Source organism: Sardina pilchardus, chromosome 7 (assembly GCF_963854185.1).
Source record: "Sardina pilchardus chromosome 7, fSarPil1.1, whole genome shotgun sequence".
In the NCBI taxonomy this organism is placed as follows: Eukaryota; Metazoa; Chordata; class Actinopteri; order Clupeiformes; family Clupeidae; genus Sardina; species Sardina pilchardus.
The window spans coordinates 3,199,698-3,209,877 of NC_085000.1; positions in this window are offsets into that span (position 1 = coordinate 3,199,698).

Consider the following 10,180-nt stretch of genomic DNA (forward strand, 5'->3'; position numbering starts at 1 on the left):
TAAAAAAAACACTCAACTTTAGCTCTCACACAACGTTTCCCACTCATGGACACAGAGCAATAAACATTTTCTTATGAAGTGGAGACCTGTTAACCCTTACAGAAAAAAAAACAACCAATTGGACACCCGTATAGTTGACCTACTCTTATGCAAATGCCAGTATTGCAGGATTAGTACTCAGTAGTTTATGGACAGCGATTATATGACACCCTTTACCGAGCTGCACGTTTCATCATCTTCAGAAAGAAAAAAGAATAAAAAAACAAAAACAAGAAACACCCAGAAAAAGACTACTCAGCCCTGCTTTTGTACCAGGCAGCGGGGCCTCCAACACTCTGCATGTAAGATGACTAGTGTTAGATCTCTTTTCCTCTCATCTTCTTGCTGTCTTTCCCTCTCTCTTTCTCTTTCTTTCCCCCTCTCTCTCTCTGACTCCCCTTGTTATGTAGCCCTCTTCCTTTTTCTCCCAGTCTTCGTTTCACTCCCTGTTTGTTTGTTTGTTTGTTTGTTTGTTTGTTTCTCCCAATGTGTGTTTTTGCTTTTTTTCTCTCTTTTACTCCCTCCTCTCTGGTTTATAAGTTTTATTTTTGTAATTGTGCATGTTAACGCGTCACTGAAACAATGGATATGTTTAAAAAGAAAAAAAAGAATTCAGCTGCTGAAGCCATGCAAAACATTTTGAATTGCCCTTAAAAATATGAAAGATGTTTTCTGAATGCTTTATATTCTTTCTGCTGTAAAATAATAAAAAATACAAAAATGAAGAAAAATTAATGCAGTATCATGCGGTGTGGTCTGTCCTACAGCTACAGTTCTATGCTGCCCCCTGTTGATGATAAAGTAACACTACATACAAATATACAAATACACACACTCACTATCTCACTCTCACTCTCTCTTTCTCTCTCACTCACACACACACACACACACACACACACATACACCCACACACAACAGCACACACACACACACATACACACCCACACACACACACACACACACTCACACACACTCACACACACTCATGCACACACAGCAAAAGCTTCAGACATCACCATCATCTGAATGGCGTAATAATAGATTTTTCCAGAATTTAAATCAAATCAAATAATGTCACGCCTCAGTGACTAAGTGTCCAAAGAGGGTCTTTACTGTCAGTGAGCATTCCCGTAAGTTCTGCCCAAAGTTGTAAATCAATTACTAGAACACTCTCGAAGTCTCTTTATTCTACTTATAAGTCACCTTGCTGTGGGTCAGAACCCTACTTTATGCTCTGACGATGGGAGGCAGTTCTAATATCGTCGAGCGTCACGCTCCGCAGCGTCCCTAACGGTAAAGACTAGACTATAGCTTATAGTCGTGCGCCTTGATGACGTCCTGACGACGTCCCTGCTGCATTGGCATATTTTCTTGGTGCCGCGGGCTGCCTGCCGGTGAGGCTGTCCATATTGATGGTCAGTGCACCACGAGGCGGAACAGAAGGAGGCCACTGATGAGCTGAATCACCTGCTGATTTATGAGGCCAATAATGAGGTTCCTGGGCCCAGGGGATTGGACGCTGGCGTCAGCGCGGGCATATAAGGCGGCGAAGGAATGGCAGGAATGCCCAGATTTGTCCCTCTACCTCTGCGCTGGTCGCCTACCTACCTGTACTGCTTTGCACAAAGGTAAGTCCGATTACTTCTAAGTTACACTCTTAAAAAAGGGTTCTACAGAGAGTTCTATATAGGGTTCACATAGGGTGCTATATAGAACCATGCCGGCTTTTAAGAACTCTTAGGGGTTCCTTTGATGAATCATTCAATACTGTATGAAGCATGCATTTTGGTTCTATATAGCACCTTTTCCCCCTAAGAGTGTAGTGTCTGATTGCATGACCGATATGAGTAAAGAGAATCAAAGTCTCTGATGTGGACTAATGGTTGAGTTATTGCATCTAATGTACTGTAACAGGGATAGGTTCAGACAACAACAGAAGAGGAAACAGCTAAGGAATTCTATTCTACCCTCTTGTCAGATGCAAGGTGCCACAAGCTTCAGTGAATCAGGGAGGGTGAATAGAAGATGACTGAATTTTAGTTTGTAGTGAACTATGCTTCCACTGTCTTTCCGATCTCACTTATTTCAGAAATGATCCATTTTCATAATTTGGCCACATATTATGTTAGTGATCTTGTTTGAGAGTTGTCCTGCATTTTCTGCATGTGCAAGACAACAGAAAACTCTGTTAATGCCACGGTTACCAACAGTAGTCAGACTATGTTGAAAAGACAAAAAAGTCCAGGGTCCTCAGGAAGTCCAGTTAGGTATATTGTGGAACAAGTTATAATTAGCCAATGCAAATTATGTGATTTGAAATATCTCCAACATTTAGAGGTGCAGTCAGCAATTGTACACGATTTCAAGGCCATACATTTTTTTCATATTCAGCGATCATCTCCACGATCGCCAGCTGCCCATTCTGCGAGTAAAAAAAAAGTCTCTGTAGGCAGCCCAGGCTCCGAAAATGGGAATCAAACAAAAATGGCTTAGTTTTGGACAGTCTGGTAATACATTTTAAAAGAAACAAACACAAACAACTCCCTGTGCAACTCACTGACAGCGCCTTTAAGTTTATACTTTTAAGGCTGTTATCCAATGTGTAGATAGCACAGTTTAGAGTGACAAGAGGCGAGTGGGAGACTGAGATGATATTGGAATCAGGAAGTGACTACGGGTCGGAATCACACCCATGTCTTCATGAGCATTAGGACCCGTATGGGGTCAGGATGTGCCACTGTGACTTATGATTTATGAGGTGTGCATGTAAATCATATCTCTGCAATAACAACAAGTTACTTGTTTCAAGTTACTGTGAACAAATATCAAGACAGAAAGGAATGTCAATGAAGTAAAGGAATTTATAAACCAATACTGGCTGCTAAAACCTCAAAAAAGCACAAAGCTTGTGTGCTGCCTGCAACTGCAGCGCCTGTTCACTGTGTAGGAAAAGAATGTGTTCTTGAGAGCATCTGGCATCTGGTCCTGAGCTCCTCTTAAGTCGGCTCTGCTGTGCTGTATTGTCCTGTGTGGTGTGGCGTAGAGTAGTGTGTTTGTGCTGCTGTACTGTATTGTCCTGTACTGTGTGGTAGATAGATAGATAGATAGATAGATAGATAGATAGATACTTCATTGATCCCCAAGGGGAAATTCAAGATTTGTGTAGAGTGACAAGTTTGTGCTGTTGTGCTGTGTTGTCCTGTACTGTGTGGTGTAGAATGATGAGTTTGTGTTGCTGTGCTCTGCTCTGCCGTGGGTCATGTTGTGCTGTACAGATGATGGCTCTGCTGGTGCTGGCGTTAGCCCTGATGGGGGTGTCCGCGGTCAGGCAGGCGGACAGCCAGCCACTGCGCACAGAAGCCATGGAACTGACAGAGGTGGGTGTCAGAGGGCTCCTTAGAACACACACACAACACAAACACACATGCACACGCACACGTACACACACACTCACACACACACACACACACGCACACATGCACACACACACACACACACACACACACACACACACACACACACACACACACTAGGGGGTTGAGGGTGACAACCACATGCACAAACACAAACACATGCACTCTCTCTCTCTCTCACACACACACACACACACACACACACACACACACATACACACACACACACACACACACACACACACACACACACACACACAAATATACTCTCTCTCACACACACACACACACACACACACATACACACACACACACACACACACACACACACAAATATACAGTATACAGCTGTGGACATAAAGATATACAACTATACACGACTTTACCTTTAAAGTAACAGATTGCTTTAATAACAATCTACACATTAATAAAATCTACTCATCATAAAATACAAATCTCATTTATTCAATTTTATGTGTCTCCCTTCATAGTAAAACCATTGATGCGCCGATTGATTTCTTTTACTGCCGTAGTACTTCCACACACCCAGTTAATCTTACAGCTCTGCTCCCACTGTTAGCTTTTAGCATTGTTGCGAGCGGTGGGGCCCGTGGCTCGGCCAATGGGAGAGGAGGCAGCGATGTTGGGCGGCTACCCAGGGTATAACGAGGTGTTGCCTGAAGGTGAGCAGCTGGAAAAGAGGGACCTGCCACGCCTGGGGGTCTCCATCTTCCGCTCCAATCCATCGAGAGTCACCAACAGTAAGACGTAAGTCGCAGACCGTTTTACCGTAATCAGCCAGCACATGTACTGTGGTTACATTTAGGATCAGTGGAGGAAGGAACATCAACTCCTATGTTGCCTCTTGGGAATTAAAGGTGTAGGCTACCTAAGGATAATCCTGATGTTCTATTTCAGCTGTGCTCACACTGTTAAGAGGATGCATGACTTTCATCAAACATTATGTAGTTTACTGGTTACCTGAGACTAGGCTACTGGTGCACTGATTATCAGAGTAATTATCATAAAAAAAACATTCAGCATAGGCTTTATTTGTTCTATTTCATTATTTGTCTCTTCCCCTTCTCTCTCTCTCTCTCTCTCTCTCTGTCTCTCTCTCTCTCTCTTTTCCACTGATGTGGAGCAGGTATAAGGACACAGGAAAATGTGGCATGCCTGAGAGGAGGTCTGGAATCCAGGGTTGAAAATCCACGTTATTGTCTGACACTCACGTCAGGAAAAAATGCTACTGTATGTTTAAAATCTATTTTCAGTACTGGGTATTTATATTTTCAGTTTACTGTGAGATTTTTCTAAAATCTCCACAATACCATGTATGTAAGCCCTCTGATGTAAATAAAGCTCTGCTCTGTCCTGAACCTTCCTGTTTTATTGTCATATTTTGTACACAACTGAATGGGTCCTATTGTGAGTATTCCCCATATTTATGTGGTAGAATCATGTAAACACTAGAATGACAAACTGGGAAAAGCAATAGACATATTACAGATGCACAGAAAACACATCTCCTCCACACTCCTCCAACCATTTGTCCGATTGTTCATCAGTGAAATAATTGAAGGAAACAGGGTATTGACTGAGATGTGATTTCTTTAAATATATGGATTTATTGTTTTGATCATGACATACATGGTGATCTCCACAGAATATGTAACATACAATGTTTGTGGACATTCTTCAATAATGGTTGATATATAAAAATACCAATATACAATGCCACATTTAGTGTGTGTGTGTGTGTGTGTGTGTGTGTGTGTGTGTGTGTGTGTGTGTGTGTGTGTGTGTGTGTGTGTGTGTGTGTGTGTGTGTGTGCATGCATAAGGTTGCACATGTGTACATTCAAGACATCATTTCATATGTGTTTGAGGTGTGTGTGTGTGTGTCTGTGTGTCTGTGTGTCTGTGTCTGTGTCTGTGAGTCTGTGTGTGTGTGCACACGCACGCGTGTACAGTACGTGTGTATCTGTGTGTGTCTGTTTGTCTGCAAGTTGTGGGATAAAGAGAGAGTGCATGCATACAATTATTCTCAGAAGAAGCCCTGTGTCAGCTAAACATGACGTAGCTGTCGCTGCACCTGGTCTCGCCCCCACAGTCTCAAACACAGTACTTCCAGAAGCAATCAGAACTCCTCTTTCTGTATCCTCTCCACCCACTGTAGGGGCGATAGTGCCGCTGTTTTGCCAGGAGAACCTGATGTGTCCGGAGAAGAGCCGACAGAGGAACAGTGAAATGAACAGTTCATCATTATTAAATGGCCAGTTAATTAACTGTTCATTGTTATTAAATGGTCAGTTAATTAATTATTCGTCATTGCTCTGTATGGTGAATTTATGAATAAATAAGTGGTTCAAATTCATTACTTTATAAAGGAGTCCCTGCACACTCATTTGGTGTCATATGTTTGACAAAAGATAACGGATCTCACCTGTCTCAGGGCCTCTCTTGGGATCAGTCCAGCTGCTGTGAGACCTAAGAAGGACACAGGTTACTGTCTCTGATTCCTAACTCTTTAGTCATTACAGCACAGGCGTCTTCAAAGACTTAAAGCTCAGTAACGTTTAACAGTGTGTCCAGTCCACTATCCAGGATTAAGTCTCATAATACCGTACACTGTAGTTCACCTGTCCTATAAAGTAATGTCACCTTGGCTTTGACATTCGCTAATCTTGACTCTATACCTACTATTTACATAGTCCTGAGTTTCATCAAGTCCCTTTCCACATATAGAATCAAGCACCTTGACCAATGCAGACTGCATGGTGCTTCATTAGTACTATGTGGAAAGGGACTCGATGAAACCCTTGAATAGCCTGATTAAACTACTTCTGATAAAACGTGTCAATATAATCTTGAAAAAGATGCTGACTAATATGTGTTCACATAGTTTTCAATGTATTGCTAAGATGGACTAGAGTTGACTAAAAGATAGTCATCATTTTCATTTGTGTACATCTCGTAGGAGAGAGACAAAGTTGCAGTTTTGTGATGACTTCTGGTTCAAGATAATAATGTGAATCATCATCAATGTGAGTCATGATACTGTAAGTGTGTTTACCGTTGGTGTTGAGCAGTGGGGAGAGGTCAAGCGCAGAGCCTCTGGGGTCAGACAGAGACATCTCCTCAGGGGTCATGCCGTCCTCCTCCACCAATACTGAGGAAAGTTACACAGACAGTAAAAACACTTACCTGTACACTCACACAGTGATCACAGACTTTTTGGTAACACCTAACGGCAAGGGGACATGAATCATTATTCATTCATGACTTCTTTCATGACTTCATTCCTTTATATCTTACGAATCATCAGGAATAGACATGAGTTCAAAGTCTCCAAAAGGTCCAAAATGACATGATTCATGATTTCTGTATCATCTCCTTCCTTAGTATCTCATAAATCATCGGGACCTCATACATGAACAGCGCATCATAGTGTTACAGTAGTCCAGAGATCTATGCGCTGTGCAAAGCTCGAATTCAGTTGCTATTAGTGCTGAATAAATCAAATGGATTTCTTTCAGAGGCTGATGTTCATGTTCATTCAGTGGTGAAAAGTTCATCAAAAGTTAAAACACCCCACCCGCCAACCCCAAGCAAATGTGCACAGAACAGAATAAGACAGAATCAGAGTCTCATCCTACACAGATCAACAATTTGAGAGTATTTTGAGAGTAATTAATTCAGAAAGTAATTAATTCAGAGGTCATTTATAGACCAACACACACACACACACACACAATATGAAGCCCTGTGAAAGTGGTACTCACCAGGCCCGGCGTAAGGCATCTCGGCTGAGTCTGAGACTGGGTGGCCAGTCAGGGTCCCAGCGCTGACCAGCAGCAAGGCACAGGACAGAAGGAGGTTCCCGATCATCTTTGCACAATGGAGGGGGGAAAGAGAGAGAGAGAGAGAGAAAATGGCGGCAGGTCACACCCTGGCTGTGGGGAGTCTTCGATGTCTCTCCTGGCCCTGTCTCTAGGGATTATATACCCCTGTGTGGCGTGGCGTTGGCGTGGCGTGACTTGGTTTCGTGCGCAGTGGACGTTTCATAGGTGCCCCACAATGGTGTCACCTCACCCCCCCTCACTTCGCCATTCATAAATGTGTATCATGCATAAATCACAGACGCTGGTAAAACCAACAAATAGACAGCACAATAAAAATGCACATGAGACATGAACATGAGACACATGCTTCTCCATTTGCCAGGGAGATTTAACGGTGTTGACCGCCATTAGCTTATTTTTGTTTCTGCTTTTACTACCTGAGTTCAGGTGTGCAGACAGGCCCCTCATCAGCGCCGGTGTGAGTAATGGGCAAAAGAGGGCCCCTGGACCAATTCTCTGAGCCGCATCTTTAATCTTTCCACTGTTCTCAATCTCAGTCTGGGTGAGGTTTAGAATTTAGGAAATGTGTTGTTTGTGCTGTTTACTTTTCAATGAACAGGTCTTGAGGGGCCATATTAGCATATACATAAGCATATATACATTTGGGGTTCAAATAGACAATATATCAGGTAACAAGTAACTTTTTTTTCTGGAAGAGCAGACATCGGAAACAGAAAACCTCTAACTGTGTCTTACTCCAACTCTAGCGTGGCTGTGCAGAATTAGCTTGTGTAATTGCCTGGATGAGGTAGAATTTACTGGGCAAGGGCGACTGAGGGCAGTCGTGTCAATGCAAGCTCATAAATATCAGGAGCCTGCCACTTGGCATTTGTTGATGGAGTTTAAAATAGGTCAGATGTCTGTATGTGAATCAGCTTGATTGATGCTCTCATCATCCCCAAGCCTTGTTCCCAACCAAATGATGCATCGACGGTCTCTGGTTTTTCTTGCAATAGCCATAAACATATTTATGTGCCCTGACAGAGTGGGCTAAGACTCCGAGGCAGGCACTGATTAACTGTGCTGTTTAAAAGACCAAGGCAGACAGCATACAAATGACTCACTCAGCCACCTTATGCACCTAAGCATGCTGGGACAAAGGCTTGTAGCCAACACACCAAGGATTTGCTGACACTCTCTGACGGTCATTTTGTTTTTGTTTGTGTTTCATTTTGACTTGACCTCTGAGTCAGTTTCCTTTCTAAAGGGAAAGAATGAGACACCTGTTCTTCACAGAAATGCTTTCAAGGACTGGTTACATTTGAACCTTTATCCCATTGCTGTGCTTCAGTCAGTGAATTTGTAGCAATATCTTAAACAGAGCTGGGGAGTATTCCAAGTGCATGATTCAGTGATGAACCTGGGTAAGTTACAGTAATTCAGAGTAAGTGGTGAACCTCCTACAACAAGAGCCCTATGCCATTGTTTTGATACGGGAATAAAGCCATATAACTGTTCTATTTGGAGGTTTACCTTACTCTGAATAAACATACCCAGGTTTGTCACTAAACTATGTACTTGGAATACCCCCCAAAGGATTCAAGGATTCAAGGATTCAAGGAATTTTATTATCATACCAGTTCACATTTACATGTTTGTGGTTTGAAATTAGTACTCAGGACTAAAGCCATAGAATAATAATAAAAAGAAAAACTAACACAATGCAATATATGCTAAGTATAAAAGCAACATTGAGTGCCAAAGTGGCATGTGCAATATCAATGAATAAATAGATAAATAAAAATAGATAAAAGACTGTTCAATGAAAATAATTAAGCTTAAACAAATGGAAAAGATAGATGGATAGATTATTTATTGATCCCCAAGGGGAAATTCAAGAAAAGGACTTTGTACAGTATGTAGGCCATAAAGTTTGCCATTGGGCCTGCAGTGCATTTTGTAGCACATCAGAGGTCATTTAGGTAGTAATCAAAGATGGTGCTTCACTTATCATCCTTCAGTAAGCACCACACATTAAGGCCAATAAACTAGATCACATATCTTTGAACTGACAGCTCCTCATGTGTCCTCAAGACATAATAGGTCATTCATTTTCGGACTATACTCTGCTATCCAATAATACTTTACTCCAGCAGGTTAGTCTGGTTTTCACCATTCCCCGGAAGTTCAGGCAGGGTTCACCCAGCCTACCCGCAGGTGGCAGAAAAGTACAGAAGAGATGAGATGCAAGGGCTGTGAGAATAACTAGAAGGCCTACATTTAGTATTTAAGGGACCAATACATACATAAAAATGCTTCCAGACAGAGAAATAATTGTAATAATGTAAATATTAAGGACACACCGAGAACCTTGTAAAATAATGTGTGATAATGAAGTCATATAGTTGCAGCTATATGAATAAAGTCATATACATTAATAATTTAATAACATACCCATAAGTAGTTGCCTATGCATCTACAGTATGATAATATAAAAACAACAATAACACTACAGATGTACTGCTGCTACTGCTACTATGGACTACTAATACTACGACTACCACTTACTATTAATACTACTTCTTCCACTACCAATAGCCTACTACTAACAATAATATTGATAATAATCATATTAATAATAGTAAGTAATAAGTAAAAGTGTTGTTGTTGTTTTTTGTTGTTGTTATTGTTATTGTTCACATAGCCTAATTTAAAGTTTTCAAGCCTGAGTACCAAATGACTCACAGAGCGCATCCAGGCTCCAGACCTCTCCCAGACTTGTGGCGCTTCTTGGAAAATTAACTACAGCTAGTAAGTATACCATTTTTATGCATAAAACGGTCTTTCTATTAACTACATCAAATTGTGTATTTAATGAGTAAGA